This window comes from Alexandromys fortis, unplaced genomic scaffold (assembly GCF_014885135.2).
Source record: "Alexandromys fortis isolate MF-2015 unplaced genomic scaffold, M_Fortis_MF-2015_v1.1 scaffold_2_1_26212458, whole genome shotgun sequence".
NCBI lineage: Eukaryota > Metazoa > Chordata > Mammalia > Rodentia > Cricetidae > Alexandromys > Alexandromys fortis.
Window position 1 is genome coordinate 19,079,633 of NW_026067930.1, and position 18,536 is coordinate 19,098,168.

The window sequence follows — 18,536 nt, forward strand, 5'->3', positions numbered from 1 at the left end:
CCAGATGTCATTCCTCTTTTCAACATCTTTAATTATGTAACTGAATGGATTGTATTTTTTCTTTCTTAATTTCTTCTAAAATCTTCTACAACCTGACTTAGTACCTAACAGCTCTCCAATAACTGCTTACTAAAGGGAATAATAAGTCTTATATTTAAGCATTAAAGCTCAATACCATCATTGATATCTGTAGATGTTTTTGCAATTAAATGGGTAAAGATGCTGAGGATTAGAAAAAGTATACAACTGTCAGAATTTACACAATAGGAACAAAGTCAGATGCATTACTCTGTCTCTTAGTCTATTGTTTCTTTTCAATTTACTGCATGCAATCTACACATTTGCAATCTATTCAATATAAAGGACCCCTTAAAATAAGCCAGTATAGACTCCTAATGGCATATTGCTCTACCCACTGAGCAGAACATTGTTCAACCCCCATCAGCACAGAGTGCAAAACTTTGGAGCAATCATCTCTATATGGGATGTCTTTATGAAATCCCTCCCCTCAAGGCTCAGAGATCCTTGTGGAAGAGGAGACAAGAAGATAAAGGGGGCCAGAGGTGATGTATGACTCCAAGGGAACAATTTCTTCTACATACAATGGACTAAAACACAGAACTCAAAGTTCAAACCGCAGAGTTCAAACTGGACAAACTATCATCACTGAAAAGGTGAATGTGCCTTACCATCCTGTGGTTACCCTTAACCATAAAACTATGTGCAATTGATATTTTCTAGGAAAGAGAAATCAGTTTTCTCCAACGCAGTGTCATTGGGTACATCAACTATCCCACAAGGTGGGCCCAGGAATAACTGACAATGCAAAATGGACTCCATGTTCCTTTTGTGTATATTTTCTGTTTTGTTTTGGTGCTTTTATCCTCATGTTGATTTCCATTTTTATTATTTTTCCTATGTTTTTCTGGGAAAGAGACATGGAGTTGGGTGGGTAGGGAGGTGGGAAGGATCTGAAAGGAGTTGAGGAAGGGGAAATAACATGATCAAAATACACTGTATGAAAAAAATAAAGTTAAAAGATAATAGTATGAGTGTATACAGATACAAATGTCTGACTTTGATCTGAGAGACAATGTTTTGGATTATGATAGTCAAGACTGCCTACGGTGTCTTGCAGCCTATAGCCAAGATACCCAGATTTATGATCTTTATTTGTCAGATGTGAGCTTTGCTATCTCTTTAGAGAGTTCCTCCCTGACTTTCAAATCCAAATTTGGAAAGCACTCCAGCCCCGTTTATTTTCTTCACATCACTTTCAATATTTTCACTCCTCTCAACTCCCCACAGAAAATTACACATTTGTTGGCTGGAAATGTACTCCAGGGGTAGAACATTGACCCTTTGATTCCAGCGCCACAAGACAAAATTACATGTTTGCTTTGTGTGTGTTTTTTTTTTCCTATTTGTTTGCATCTCTTCCCAGAGGGCAAATCTATGTCTATTCTGTTCCTCACCCTCTCTCTAAATCCAGCACTTCAAATGACTTTCAACACACAGTAGGCATACAAAACCTATTCAGCCATCAGCTAGCTACAGAATATTTCAAATAACAGCATATGGAAAGGTGAAAAAATCAAGCAAAATAATGACCTTTGGGGGCTTCTAATCCACTATGAAAAAAAAGCAATATATGCATAGATAAAACTATATATATTTGAGGACTATCAGAAGCCACCATTTCAAAGATGCACTGTAGGCTTTACATTAAACAATGAAAATAGTATTTTGGTTCTGTCCTGATGTTGCTATTGATATTCTGATGCATACTAAATCTTGAGACAGGAAAAACACAATAAAAGGGCATCTTAAAATTGATGAAATGCAGCAGAGTGCATGTTAAATGGTGACAAGCAGTAATGAGAAATATACCGTAGGCAGTATTTATCAAGTATGTATGTGCCTTGCCTTGATGAATGAATTATATATAGAAGTAAGTCATCAGGAAAAACGTAGATATATTGAGCAGGAACTAACCCTTTATTCACAAGGCCCATTGTGACTTCAGTGGCAGATAGAGCCTAACACTAGCTATGACAATTCTTATTCTATGTACTTGAACAATTTTTTGAGTCTCTGTTTGCTAATCGGCAATATTTACCAAAGTCAATGAAATTAAAAGATGTTCTGTATATGGATATTTTAACTATTTGTATAATTTTATTGAATAACTTCAGAAATGAAACTCATTTAATTTCTTTACAAATTAAAACAATTAAAATATGAATACATTATTTCTTCCTTTCCTTTCTTTTCCTTTTCCCTTTCTTTTCTTTTTTTTATTTTCCTTTCCTTTTCTTCCTTCAAATGCTCCCATGTTCCCCCCAAACTCTCTCTCAAATGGATGATTTCTTTTTCTTTGATTACTATTGTTACACATACACATTATATGTGAACATACACATATATGTAAACACACACATAAATATGATCTGTTAAGTTTTCTTCATGTTGTGGTGTATATGATTTTAGGGCTGACTACTTAATAGTAAATACCAGTTAGTGGGCACCCACCTATGAAAAATGAATTCTCACTCTCTAAACAGTGATTAGCAGCCATTAGTTCCTTGTCTAGAGGAAGGGTTTCATGAGGTTTCTCTCTTTCACGTTAGCATGTGTTTCTTGGTCTTGCTTAGGTAGCCATATTGATGAAGTGTCACGAGTGTATATAAGGAACATTTTCATTACTGACTTCGAAATGAGTAGAGGCATCCATCCATCCACTCAACTGAAGCCTCACTTGAGAGCTAAACAGCAGTAGCTTTACAGGAAAACACTACTGTTTTCTGGAACACACAGGAAAATCCTATGGAATACGTACACCCTGGGCTTCCCTCATCTTTCCCACAGGGAGTGACCCTTCCCGGCAATGAGCAGTCTATCTCAGCAGCCCACAATGACTTGCTAACCTTACAAGGTTCTAAGGAGACGGAGATGATGCTCCATGCCCTTGTAAGAGAGCCAGAGCTCGCATCCTCCACCCTACCACAGTGTCTAGTTCTGAGGTAATGCAAAACAACAGGGCATGACGAGCGTCCAAGCCTTATTTAGATGAACATGGCTCATGGAGCATGAGCTCAGCTCCAGGCCCGCTAGCAGACATGCCGATTTGCTCAGTGCTCCTCTAAAAATGACTTAGCTAGGTTTTTTTCTATCTTAGGAAATGAGTATAACATTCGAAAAAAAAATATGCCAAACTCAAATTCTTGTTGAAATCTTGAAGTCTCTCTCTAAGCAAAAATAACCTTCTTCTGGATTCAGAGGTCAAAAACACTGTTAGAAAAAAAAAAATAACAACTCTTGAAGGAAGATTCCAATACAGCCAGCCGTGTGCCAAAATCAACACCTCCTTGACGCAGCTGTGGTGCTGCCAGAGGAGAACTCCAGCATCAGACATCCCTGGCTCTTCTAGTCTGAGTGGGAAGAGCAGAAGATGGGAAGAGAAGAAAACAGGTCACGAAATCAACAAGGTGCAGCGTGTCTCACAGCCAAGCCCCTAGCTCATAGCCTTCAATGTTGTTGACCGGTTCCTCTTGAGTCAACAAGACATTTGTGGTCTCACACCCACAGGCTCCAGGCAAATCAGGATTTTAAACATAGACAAAACTATTCTTTAGCTGACAAATATCCCCAAGAGCTTACTTACAAATAATAGAAAATGATTTTAATGAAGTTTTGTGAAAACAACCGTCGCATTTGACAGGCCACAGAGGTTTTGAAAAAAAAAATCTAGGGTTCAGACTGTCTTCAATTCAGGGTTCATCTGTTTTTAACTGTGCCATCTTGTACTAGTCATTCATCCTCTGTGTATTTATTTGGTCCTTATTTTTATCCTTGTTATGTACCACACTGATACCGTATTGGCCATGTTTGAGCGTGTACACCTCTTATTTTATTGGGAAGGTCAGGTGATTAAGTAATCACATGATATTTATCAATCTATACGAGTTATGGACATGTTATCTTTTACCTTTTAATTTAGATGACCAATTGATACCATTCATGTAAAGATACAATTATAAAATAATACTTTATGAATGAGTATATCGTTTTTACATCTTTGTGTGTTTATGAATGTATATATGTCGTGTGTGTGTGTGTGTGTGTGTGTGTGTGTGTGTCTGCAGGTATACATGTGCTATAGCATACCTAGAGGTTATGGACAGCTGCAGTGTTAATATTCACCTTCCACCTTGTTTGAGAGAGCTTTTGTTTGCAGGTAGACTCTAGCCTTGGTTGCCTGTAAGCTTCTGTGGATTCTCCTTATATTCACTTCCCAGCTTGTTTTAGGAGTGTAGGGATTCAAGATGAGCCTGATGCCATGTCCAACTTTTACATGATTCTGGGGATCTGACCTCATGTCTTCGTATCTACACCCAAATATTTTACTCCCTGAGCCATTTCTCTAGCTAGGCGATCATTTCTCCCACTCAAGAGCTAACTAGGGCTGACCATCCTTAGCTTCCTATATCAGAAAGGGCCTGCCATCGTGAGAGTGTTGGACTCCAGACTAGAAACCCATTCTAATTTCAAACAAGCTGTTTTGAAGAATGGAAGAACCCTTATCCACAGTCATCAAGACTGTCCATTATCATCCACCCCGGGCCTTCCTCCTGAATGAGACAAACTCTTCGTCTTTCTATCCTAAGAGCAATGGGTATGGCATCAGTAGGTAAAACGAGGTACATGTCTGCTTTAGCTATCACACAGTCTTGTTACCAGGAAAAACCAACACAAAGTACGGTGGGAGGAAAGATTAGTTTGCAAATGGTGTCTTAGGCTGATATCTGTGGTAAAAACCTTTGAACCCCTATTGCCCAAAGAACAATAGCAGCTATTGTTAACATGCTGTGCTCTTTCCCTACAGCCTTGTTTCTTTCTCTACAACATGAACCGTGCTACTGATTACAGCCTTTTTCAGCCTTGTTTGTTTGCCCTCCCGTGGAACCAAATTCCCCCAAGTACCTGTCCCTTTGTTACTTGTGATCCACACACCCCATACCCCATCCACTCCTGGTCCGTGAGTAATCTTTCTCCTATCTGGGGTGCCTTCCCTTCTTGGGCATCCCACTCAAAACTCTGCCAGTTCCTCAAAACAACTGTTTCTCATGAAGCCTTCTTCATGAATGCCATTCCCATTCCTTTTCAGCGATGCCCATCTTGTCTTCTAAACCAAACTCTTTATATAAGTTCTATGTTTATGCCGTCTGACCACTGCAGTAAGGGAGGGTGGCTCTCCTGGAGCCAGTACAGGACACACCCAGATACCAAATTCCCAGATCAAATGAGATTTATTACCCTGGAAGGGCAAGCAGAGGGTGGAGCAGGGGTGGGGAGGTGGGGGTTGGTGGAGGGATGGGGGGTTACAAAGGCAAACAGCAAACACCAAGCAGATGGTTTTATTTTTTTTGTTGTTTTGTTTTGTTTTCAGGAGTGAGTTTTTAAGGAGAAAAAGGATGAGTCTGTGCAAGGGTGAGTTGGTAAATTCTGACTGGACATTATTAGGCAAATAATGAATTATAATTGTTAGTCCTTGGTATTTTGTCTCAGTAATGAGTCATTGGCCCAATAAGGGAATGGAACTTGGGGCCTGCCTTTAGGAATGTGACAGTTTTTAGCAAGGGAGAGGGAAAGGGCTAAAGAGGCCAAACCTGCCGGCACCATGTTCGCCATGCTTGGGCCTGCTAGAGAGCCCTTCAACTACGTTTATGAATCATTTTGGAAAGCATGTAAGGGCTAGGGGAAAAGCATATACAGTCATCTAACACAGCCTAACCCAGCGGCAAGTAAGAGGCTTCTGCCATGCAGTCACTTGAGGACACGTGTGTCCTAAGTGGCTTGACTTTTAGGGTCCTCAAATAATTTGTTTTCTAAATCGAGTTTTTTTTTTCCTGTTATGCAGGTGGGAATTGCAGAACGACTTTTCTTTACAATTATAAAATTCTCCTGGACAATGACCTTGGCAGTTGTGTTGACATAACACCAAGTATAACCATTCTCTAATAACTCAGCAATAAATTTTTATTGAAGATGGGGTACCTAAGGTTTTATAGACATTGCTTTAAGTGCTTCGTGCATTTTAATTCTTTTACTTTCTGCAAAGAAGTTACAAAAGGTGAGTACTGACATTAGCTTCTCCATTTTCAAGACGGAGAAATGGAAGCCCAAAGAAATAGGATGGAGCTATTGAACAAGTGAGCTAAGATGCAAAAGCAGGCAATCTAGCGCCATAGCCTGAACTCATGAGCACTGCACCCTACTGTCCTTCATCTACAAAGTCTCATATAGCTTGATTCTCTAAGCTGTTGAACTGCCAGCTCTCCGGCCAATGTTGTCCAAGTCTTTTCTTATACCTATTGGTTTAGGGAAAAAATGTAAAAGGTCGCATACATTTAAAAAAAAAATCCCCTCTTCCACACTTCCTCATGAGCTTGCTGTTGGAACTTCTGCTTTTGTTTTTCTTTCATCTCCCCTACAGCTAACAGCCACTATTGCAGGGGCACAGCTTCCTTCAAACACAAACACTGGTAAGTACCAAGCTGTTGGGAATCCAAACAGCTCCTGAATCAGTAACTGTTTGCTGCTTCCTCTAACAAATATCTCTTTGAGATTCAGGAGTGATTCAGTCACACATCCCACACCTGCCAGGCAGAAATCAGCTGTCCAATCTCTGAGCTGCCAGGAAGCACACAAGTTTAAAGGGTAAAAACCAACTACAGACCAACCTAGAGTCATGATGCACTTGGGAGTAGACCACAACCCTCACTGTGGAAAATTCAATAAGCCTGGAGAGGAAGCCTGGAGAGATAAATATTGAAGTAGGAGAAATAATGACACAACAATGTTGCTATTAACTAACATAAAAACATCTCTTTAAAAGAATAGCAAGGGGCTGGAAAGATGGAGAGATAGCTCAGTGGTTAAGGATGATTCCTGGTCTTCCAGAAGTTCTGAGTTCTGCCCCCGGCACCCCTGTCAGGTCCCTCACAACTCTCTGGATAACCAACTCCAGTGCCAGGATAACTGACACCCTTGGCTTCCTCCAGTACCCCCCCCCCACGGCACCCATTCATATAGACATACACCCGTATGCCAACATAAAAATTAATGATAAAAAAAGAGAAACTCCACGGAAGAGGTGATGGAAAGATTGCAAGAGCCAGAGGTGGTGTTCCACAGAAACAGCGTCTTCCAAGCCCAACAGGGCTGTTACACATTTGAACTCACAAATCTATGGGATCACGCAAGCCCTGAGCATGTTCAAACCAGACAAACACCAGCTCTGGCAAGCAGAAGTACACACACAGACATACTCCTAATCAAGAAGCTCTTTGCCATTGATAGCCCTTGGGAATGGGAAAATCCGTTTTCTATGGTGGAACATCGCTGCGTGTATCAGCCACACTCCAGGGCAAACCTAATGCCTAGGAATAGCCAATCAATGCAAAACTACCTCCATGGTTTTTTTTTCAGTGATTTTGTTTTGTTATTATTTTTGGTCTAATTGATTTTTTGTTTGTTTTTTTTCTTCTGAGACAGAGGAAGAGAGAACATAACTTTGGGTGACTTAGGAGGTAGGGAAGATCTAGGGAAGTGTGCGGAAAGAATATGATCAAAGTAGTTTGTATATTTTTTCTTTTAAATAAAAAGTACATTATATGGATCTATAAATTTCCCAATTAGCTCAAAAAAAAATAAAGAAAATTTTAAGCACCCCCCCTTCAAGACCTCTATACAGGAAATATTCTCATCTCATTCTAAATCAATTTCTTCTCTGGATTATAGGCCGTGAACCTTCTGAAATTGAATAAGAAGTTGGTATGAGCTTACATACATGTTTGTTTTTTGTTTTGTTTTTCTTTTTTCTAGGCAGAAAAATCTCTCATTTTTCAAACTTTATCTTGCTAAGAAAACATTTTTGTCACAAACTGAAGTTGAAACAAATACTTCATCTATTATGAGCCCAGCCTTTGGTTTCTCTGTGCAAAATGCTTCCAGGTGGCTTAGAAGTTCAAATATTCCTTTGTCTTTTTTGGAACCCATCCCAGCAAGAGAAGCAATGTGTCTTTTGAGGGGAGAAAGCAGCCAAGCCCGGAGAGCACCTACCAAACACCAGGAGGTGACCTTGACTCTCCTCAGGTTTCCCTCTTCTCCCATTTCTAGTCTTCCAGCAGTGCCTTGTGGTGCTCAGGGTAATATGAGCTGTCAGAGGTGATTGTATTGGCTCTGAGGAGGAATGGCCATGACAGAAGTTGGTTTGCCTTATTTTTGTGCATTGCTTGTTGCGATCCAGAGTCAACCCCCATCTTCCTCTCCTTCCCAGATTCTGGCCTTGGCTATTATTTTGCCCACAAATCTCTTCCTGCTCACTTCTCAATTGCCCCTGATTCTTCCTTCTGTCCTTCTCCCCCACCTTCTTCATGTCTTTTCTACATAGTCCATGTAGATCTGGCTTGGTTTATGTGACTGTAATACATCTTCAAATTCTCGATTATAAGCACTCTGACCTTGTGTGCACTCCAGTCTTGTTGAACTACTCGCTGCAAGGATAACATTTGATTTATTTGTAATGTCTGCTCCTCAGGGAAGAAACTGCAAGTCCAAAAGCCAGTCAGTCAGTCTTGTAACACCAGATGCTTTGTTTTTTAATGATACAAAGTGGGTCAATGTTGTAGAAATTATGGATATTAAATTATACATTGTAAAGGGGGAAATATTGTCTGCAAGAGACAGAAGTTGATGGTTCGAGTTAAAGAGGGCTAAAAACCAGTCGGAGGCCACCCCCTGACTGTTGTGACAAGGAAGGAGCATCTGAGCCTGGCAAATCTTAGTCCCTAGTATTAAAGTGTCCCAAGTTCTACCAACCAAGCTAACCAGGCAGCCTACGCCTTAGCATTTACTGTAATAAGTTAAATTAACGTTTTCTTCTATGTGGGTAATAGCAGCCAAAAATGTGGTAAACACTGGCTTAAAGCATTTTCATATTTCCTAAGCCTTTGTCTAAATGCAGAAGGCACCCCACCCCCCTTTATTTTTAAAACCACTCCTTCAGGCTTGATTTTCAGCTGTCCCGGATTCCATTCTGATTCTAGAAATACTGGTTTGTTGGGCAGAACCACTGCAGTTTGCACTTTTCTTCTGGGTCCTGTTACACGAGAATCACTTTTGCAAGTGGTGCTCATAACTTTATCAAAGTTATTAACTCATACTGGGTCACAGTTTGGGAACTGATTGTCAATAAGTATATGTGAATATGCCCATTTCTCCAATAAGAGAAAACTAATCTTTACTTTCTTCTAACTCTTGGGTGCTCTGAAGACATCCCAAACACTTTGCGATTCTGCATAATAAAATTAATTGAATTTCAGCTTCAAAAAAACCAGTCCATCTAGGAAAGGCAGCAGAGATAATTAGAAACATAGACTCTGAAATTAGACTCTGTGACCCCAAATCTAGCTGTTGACGGTCTGTAAGTTAGCTAACTGCTCTCATCACAGAAACGCAAACAACAGTATCCATGTCAGTGTGTTATGTGTAAAACCCTCATGCAGCATTTACAGACTGTGGGCATGCAAGATATTGTTGTTGTTTGGGAAAACAATAAACACAAAATATATAGAAAATATAGTAATACTTAAAAAAAACTTACAAATCTCACGTCTGTACCTGGCAGAAGTGCTTCCCTGTGTCTATCTTCTTATTATTTTGCTTTGTTTATCTTACTTGGTTTGTTTGTTGTGTTGGGAGCAGAACTGAAAGCCGTGTGAACATGAACTAAATGTTTTACTGTTGAGCTATATCACCAACCTGTCTTAGTGTTTTCTCTTTTGATTGACAAGTAAAAATTATACATATTTATATTGTACCATATAAAGCCTTAATGCATGTTTATACTGTATGATAGTCAAACCAAACTAAGTTTGTCTATCTCTTCAAACATATCTATTTCTTGGGTATGAAAACATTTAAATTACTTTCAGGTAAGACTGAAATAGACCATACATTAGAGGCTCTTTTTTATATTTAGGGTATTTATTTATTTATTTATTTTTGATTTTCGAGACAGGGTTTCTCCGTAGCTTTTGGTTCCTGTCCTGGAACTAGGTCTTGTAGACCAGGCTGGCCTCGAACTCACAGAGATCCGCCTGCCTCTGCCTCCTGAGTGCTGGGATTAAAGGCGTGTGCCACCACCGCCCAGCTATATTTAGTTTTTTAAAGGCTTTTCTGTCCATTTTGAGTGTTAATCAAAGGAGGATCAAGGAAATTAATTGTCAAGGACAGCTAGAGAAACTTAGAATGCTTTAGGACTCATAAACTGGTACACGATTTGGTACTGCTAGAATCCTGATTCTAGCAGCACGTGCAGATGTATTCAATGACTAGAATATCCATTTTCATAAACCAAACCTCAGAGGCTGGAAACACTGAGAGACATACAGTGACTTTGCCAAAGTCATTTTGACTGCAAGTGATGGGGCTGAAACTCATTTTCCCAACTCTCAGAACCTGAGGGTTTAATGAGGTTAGTCCTGGTGTTAGCTACTCAGGGGTCCCTCTGCTCCATGTCTCACATTTCCATCACAGGCAGCAATCCTTGTGCCTGGGCATCAAACTACTTCACTTAAGTACTTCACTGGTTAAGATGTACCAGTAACTTTCCACTGTCTCTGGAAGCAGTGGTCAAAGTTGGAGTGGAGAGACAGGCTTTTGAATACCTAGTAGATACTAAGTTAGCATTTTCTGGATAAGCTGATAGAATTTTTAACCTTAGACAGACTTTATCTCCTGTTTATTATGGTGTCTATTCATTGAACATTACATGACTTTGTTCCCTGCTTGTACTAGTTTCTCTTCTCATTCCTTTGACAAGATACTTGATAAAAAGCGATTTAAGAAAGGGAAGATTCCTGGTAGCTCAGAGTTTGAAGACACCGTCTGTCATGGGCAGGAAGTATTGATAGTTGGAATGATACAGCTGACCACATTGTGTCCATAATCAGAAAGCAAAGAAAGCTCAATGCTCAGCTCAGTCTCTCTTTTGTATCCAGTCAGAGATCCTATTACATGAGAGGCTGTACTCACATTCAGGGTAGGCTTCCCTCCTCAGGTAAATCTTTCTGGAAATATCTTCATAGACACATCAGATAGAGGTAGTTTCCATGGTAATTCTGAACCCAGTCAGATTGACGAGGAAAAGTCTCCACCATACTTCTTTAACTCAATATTTACATGAAGGTGTTCTTTTAGGTTCAAGATTTTATAGAAAAGCCTTTGTTTTAGAGAAGCAATTCAGACTTATAGATTAATTTCTCTTAGAACTATTTCATCCTCTGTTCCAAGCCTCTTTTTCCCAAGGTTAGATTTAGTTAAGGAAAGTTCTTTCCCAGATAGAAGCAGCCAGTTGTCCATTAAAAAAGTAGTTCTAAGGATTCCCATCTATCTTGTCTCCATTAGGTAAGGCACAGACAAATTTCACATGAGTTTTCAAACAATAAGAATTGTTAAATTAGAATGACCAGATCTCCACAATTATATTGGAAGGAACCCTGGATAAGCTTGTTTCTTTAATGTGCTATCGTTATGAATATTTGTTTGCTCAGAATGAATGTTTGGTTGGATATTTATTTGAAAAGCATGCCATTGTTTAATTAAGATACCAGTTCTTGGGACTAGAGTAGATATCTGGATTTCAAGAAACTCCAGTTGAAGTAATTGCAGTGATTGGCAGCAAAGGTCACATGTTTTGTCAGCAAGAAGTCAGACCTCTTTAGCTGATTGAAACAAAGCTCTGTGTTAAGGGCTGCTGACATTTTTGGCTGCTGATATTTTTTTGGTCCTGGTTCTATAATATGCATCTGCAGAGACACCATAAATTTGGCAAATGATTTGTAAATTAACAGTGCTTCCTCTTATGTGTCTGTGCTAGGATGTCTGGTCTCAGACTTTGGCATGGGGAGATATAGAAAAGCATAACCCACAGAAACTATAATGGCCATGTCAAACTCTTACAGGTTGAATGTCATATCTTCTTTCCAGATTCTTATTTTGAATCTGACCACGCCCAATGGAGTGATATTAGAAAGAGGCGGCAGAGGTGAGGATGGGAAATCAGGAGGATAGAATCCACGGATCCATAGGTTTAAGAGTTAGCCAGAAATGCGCTTAAGTTTTGGCCAAACAGTATTGCAAATAATATGGTTTCTCTGTGATTATCATGGGACTGCACAGGATGGAAACCTCCTACACCAAATTGGTGCAATAACCTGAGAAAGTTTGGGAAGGATTCTAGGCAAAAAACAAACAAACAAACAAAAAACAGTGAAGCACGGCTTAACGCCACGGATCCTATAAAAGAGGTTTTCCTGATTCAATGGTAACAGAAAAAATGCTATGCAGTTTTGAAGCAGCAGCTTTCTGGGCTGTGCTGCCAGTGCAAACGTCTGACTCTTTCAGGAGACTGAGCATTTAAATGGGTTTTGTGGACAGTGTGCTGCAAGTTACTTGGTGACAGCATGGACCAACTGGTTATCAGAGCTGAGGTGGTGAGGACGGCTCCCACCTGGCAGTCTCAGAGTCTTCTGCCATGTTGGACGGGGCAGAAGCAGGCAAGGCCATATTTGCCCTAGCAATGCCACCGTTTGGTTTTTAAGAAGCACTTAGCATTTTAAGAAGCCGTCCTGGTCAGAAAAGGATTGCAGATACACAATAAAGACAAATTCAGGTGGAAAAGACCTCTAAATGTGTCACAGTGATGAATAAATGTACAAAGGCCTTGGAGAGAGAAGAAAAAAATACAGACAGCTATAAAAAGAATTAAATGATTCATAAAAATGGTAAAGCCTTTAAGGAGACAGAGTACAAACAGTCAAAAATTAAAGAAATAAAAATAAGCTATGTAAAGACAGAAAATACACAGAGAGTCTAGATTATATATATTTTTGTGTTTTCTTTGAATTTTTTTTTTTTGACTAAGAATGAGCTAAGTACAAAGAGACATTTCATTGTATGGGCTGCTAAGCTAAACATTAAAGGTATCTTGACTCCAGAATTTGGGTCTAAGGATTTGTTGCTTTAGAAAAGAGGTTCTTCTTTTGTTTCCACAGAAGATGAGAACCTGTGGATTCATTCCAGGCTAATGTGGTTTGATGGAACAATTCCACAGAAAGGTTGCCATGAATACCCCCCAAATACTTCTCCCATCAAAAAGCAGGAAGTAGTTTGGACAGAACTATACTCATATTCCCAAATATTGTTTAAAAATGTTTATTTACATTTAAAGGGGACTATTATACTATAGAGAATTGCATTGGTATGGATCTTGGTTTACTGATATAAATTTAAGGTCAATTTTGTAATACTGTATATATGTATTTCTGATCTTGATTAAGGTATTATATTTTTGCAGCTCATTTTTTAATGTAATGTATAAGAAATTAAGAAATATAGGTTAATATATAATCATCTATAATAGTCAAGCTTGTAGTGATATTAGTTAGATTTTCTAGATATATTGAGATCTATTTAATATATATTATATTATTATATTATATTATTATATATTATATTATTATATATATTTAATATATATTGAGATATATTTAAGTTAGATAAGTATTCTTCAAACCTTCAGAATATGGCATTCAAAATGTTTTCAGAAGTTAAGACTTTTCATGACAATGAAAACACATTTGCTCCTGGCAACACCAATAACTTCAAGAAAAAGATGGGCACCAAAGAGGCTCCTTATGGAGTTTGTTAGCCATTGGGCAAGAAACTACTCTTGCCTGGACTGCTTGATGAAATGAACATGCAGGACCCACAGAAAAATGACTGCTGAACTTGTCTAAAGGTGAGATTGTCCTTCAGATTCCTGCTTCATAAAAGGGTGTGCAAGACATTGTGCAGGACACAAAAGAAAGTGGCTGACACACTCCCACTATAGGTGGAAATGTCCTTGAAATTTCCTGCTATGTGGAAAAGTCTGTCAGATACTATGGGCCAGTAGGCTGAAGATGGATACCCTAATGGTCCAGGAGAACTTTGGGTGACTGTCCAGGCAACAAGATGTCTCTGTCAATCTAGAGTTTTGGAAGTTTCTTACAATGAACTTCCTGTTTACTTAGGTAATATTATATCCTTCTGGAGTCTTTGATGAGTTGAAGAATATATAGTTATAGTTTTTCTTAGTTATGATAAAAGATAAAGTAGATGTATTTATAACTATAATTCTTATTTGATACCTCTTTTGTTAAATGTAGTTTTACTATGTTAAAGTTAAAACTTTCTTTTTAATTTAAACAGAAAGGGGAGGTAATGTGGGATTCCCCTCTGTATGCTGTGAATACCATTAGTTAATAAAGAAGCTGTGTTGGCTCTGTCTCTGTGACCTTCATGGCCTTTCTCACCACCTAACAACAAGCTCAATTTTCAGACCTCAACTTTAAAGTCACTGGAGGTCAAAGGTCCTTTTAGCAATATATTTCTTTACACTTGGCACATAGCCCTGGTTACATTTTTCTGTGACTGACTGATTAAATTTAATTTTTAAAAAAAGCATTATTTTTCTGTAAAAGTCACATAAACTTTGAACAATGCCAAGGTAATAGCTACTTATCCATAACCCAACACTTAAGAACAGAGCCTAGGATTAACTAGAGACCAACTCCATTCAAAAGGACTTCAGTTAAAGTTTTCTTTTTTGTATAATGCTTTGTATATAAATGAATAACAAAGCCAAACAAACAAAGCTCCCACACAACTACAACCTACTACACAACACCGTTCAAGTCAGAAAATTGAAGCTTAAAATATTGTCAATGAAGACCCTTGCAAACATAAATGAAAAGATGAGATCAGTAGCCTGTTGGCACTGTAATTTTCTTTCTGCAACTCTGTTTCAGAATGAAGATACTTTTTGGTAACAGGGAAATAACAAGAAATATATTATTATTCTTCAAGTTAATGCCATTTTCTACACATACATACAAAATGAGTATTTTTGATTTTCAGGGGAGGAAGTTTCAGCACACAATGACAACTGATCGGTCACCTCAGAGTCCTTGTTACCCCAGAGCATGCCTTCTCCCTCAGATCACCTAAATCAATCGCTGTCTGCGTTTCAGCTCTTCTGATTATGGTGATAGTTATAAATGACCTTCAGTATCAGGTGCTGAGCTGCTGTGCCAAAAAGATGAATTGCTTCCCCATGGGAAGGACCCAGGATTCAGACACCATTTTTCTAAGTGTTAGAAATAACTGGTATGGAGGTGGAGGGATGGGCAGTGCTATTGGGGATAATTAGCAACACGGGCAGTGGAAATGTTTCAATACAGGACTTGATTTAAAGATCTCAGGAGAGAGAATCTATGGAATTGTGAAGAGGTCCTACCTAGAATGCTAGCATCATGTGTACCTGGTGCCCAGAAACAGAGGTTACATTTACAGGACTCTGATTGCTATACTAGTGGCCTCTTCTTGTAAGGGACCTTTCTGTCACAGGAAGATGAATGTAGTCTTCCAGGTTACTGTTCAAATGTGTCCCCTTGGGATGAGTGCATACCTCCAGGTCCATTCCAATTAATTCTTGAGATGAACTGTAGCTTCAAGTGTTCAGGGCCTGCTGTCCATAGTGGAAGATCACTTGGGAATATCCCAGGGGGTCAGTCAGATTGGTCTAGGAACATAACAAATGAAATGACCGATAACTCACAGTCTCTGTCCATTTCCTGCAGGCAAGTGATTAATGAACAGCCCACAGTCAAAGGCTGAGATACATAGTCAATACCTCGTCTATTTTGTGATTCAAGATAAATGATGCTTCAGTTTGTGTCAAGTGACAAATGATAACAAAATTAGCATCACCATTTCATTTCAGTTAATTACCTTAATCCCACAGCCACCATTATCATGCTTGTCATCATGATTTTTTTTTTTTTTCTGAGTAGTTACAGGGAGCCAAAGGCCAAGCTATAAACTTCAGGGCATACCACAGGAAAATACATGGTTCCTGCCCTCAGAAGCGTCAATTCACCTTGCACTCCTACAAGTTTCCTAAGGACCTCAAATAATGGTAATTAAGAAACCAGAAGTTGACACAAGGCTGTGATTCCAACACTAAGGATGTAGAGGCAAAAGGATCTAGAGTTCAAGGCTAGTCATGCCTATGTAGAAAGTTCAAGACAATCTGTACTACAAAAGACTGTCTAAAGTTAAATAAATAATACACACCCTACACACCCACGTGTTAATAGACATAAAAAACTTAACAAAAACTGTGCCATACTCTTTGGACTGGTTTTTGTGATTTATCCATTCCCCGTAAGTAGTTTCAATTTGCAGATGGATTATTGCTCTGTACGGATAAAGAAACACAAATGGCTTAGGTTATTTGTCTGAGGTTAGTGAAGTAGGAAGATGTGGAACCAAGGCTTCAGACTAAGGATCTGGACTGAAGGATCCATATTTTTTTTTTATAGACCAATCACAGCTGGAGTTGAAGCCAAGCAGAGAGACGAAGACCATCGTCCTAATACTCAGTAGGTTGATGAGGATGTGCGTGAGTGGTTATGACATCCAGGCCAGCGAGATCACACTACAATGGCGATGGTACAGAATTCATAGGCTGGGGAGACAGTACGGTCAGTAAAGGGCCGGCAATACAAGCATGAGGACCTGAGTTTGATCTCACAGAACCCAAGTTAAAAACACAGGTTATTATTCCTTTAAAAACGGCGGCGGCGTGGGTGTGTGGACAAACACAGGATAGACGAGACGCAAAGGAAGAGACGGACACGCGGCTCCCACGTGGGTGCGCTTTAATGGGGAGAGGGGAACACAGTAAGGGGTGGGACGTGCAAGACACACAACGGTAGGGGGGAAAAAGGGCCAAGAGAGGGGCCAAGAGAGCGAAGCCTCGTGGACCTTCGCTTTTAACGGGGGGGCGCAAGGTTGTCTGGGAGGAGTGGCCTTCACCTGGGCGCGGCCAGCGCGCACACAGGTGACGGTAATCCAGGAGAAGTCTGGGAGCTGTAGTTTCCAAGGAATAACACAGGTGAGGTAGTCAGTGCCTGGGATTCTAGCACTGTGATGGTAGAGACTTTTATGATACCCCAAACTCACATTCAGCTAGATCTGATGTTGGTCAGCCTGAGGGATGGGGTGGGCATGACTTGGCAGATAGGGGCAGAGGCAGATCTCTGAATTTCGGGACAGCCTGATCTACAGAATGAGTTCCAGGACAAGCAGGGCTACATATAGAGAGCAAGTCTCAAAAAAAACCGAACCAAACCAAAACAAAACAAAACAAAAAAACCTCTGGCTTTCATACACACACACACCACAAACCCTGACTTTTGTAAATATTTCCTTCTGGCCACTAATTTACTTTGTATCCATTTTTTATTTAATGATTATAACTAAGTGAATGAATGTGAGCATATATTTACTGTGATTTAAAATGACATGAATCTTTGAATATTTGACATTTAAGAATATAATTCTTTTTGGAGAGTAAGGGGGCAATAAGGGAGTTCCCATCTATTTATAACTCCAGGTTATAATACATCATTGTGGAAACTCCAGGGCAAGAACTTCAAACTATGGATGTCAACTATACAAAGATCCATCTCTTTCTAAGCCTGTGTCAACTTTCACAACAACAGCAAACCCCTGGTATCAGAGAAGACAGCAACTAGAAACACACAATAGTGCTGCCGTTAACACAGGGCTTGCAAGTTAACCTTTGGATTTACTTGGATTTTTCAATAAGGCTTAAGGGTTGCTATCTCCCCGTTTTAGAAGTAGAAACTAAAGCACTGGGGTCTGGAGTAGAATCATGCAACTTTGCCTTCCTCCATGGTGTGTTAACAGCCGCACTTAAGGAACTTGTGTGTTTTTGCCAGGAATTAGTTGTTTGGTCTGTGGATCTGTTTTGAACTCATGGTAGGATAGGAGCCATCCTGCTGGGAAGAGGTGGACGCCCTGATTCTTGTTGACATAAAATTTTGCCCTACTGAGGAGACGTCTTAATAACCCTGCCCCTGATAAGGAAGCCAGTTCTCCAGGAACTTTGCCAGTTGTTGCTGTAACCAGCATTGTGTACCCACCTACAGCTGACTTGCAAGCTACCTGTGGCACCTTGGAATGAGAATTCAATTTGGAAACAATCATATACAACTTCCAAACAGGCAGTGGGAGAACTGGCAGGCGGGACAAGAACATTGTTTGCAAATCTTTAAATGTGCCAACAGCAGAGGGCAGTGAAGAGGCGGTTTAATTTTTGAGGAGGGATGAGCATAGAAGCCCAGTGGTTAGGACTCTTAGGCACCAACAGCCCTTTAGGGAGGAGGTTGCTGGCAAGCAAAGTGTTGCTTGTAAGGCTTTTATACTCCAGGCACAAAGAATTTATTTTTCTTGTTCTCCCTAGCTCTTGATAACCTCGGGCAAATATAACTTTAAAAAAAAAAAAGCCTTTTTCAGCGGGTCACTTTGCACAAACTCTCCCAACAGAGCCGCGGACA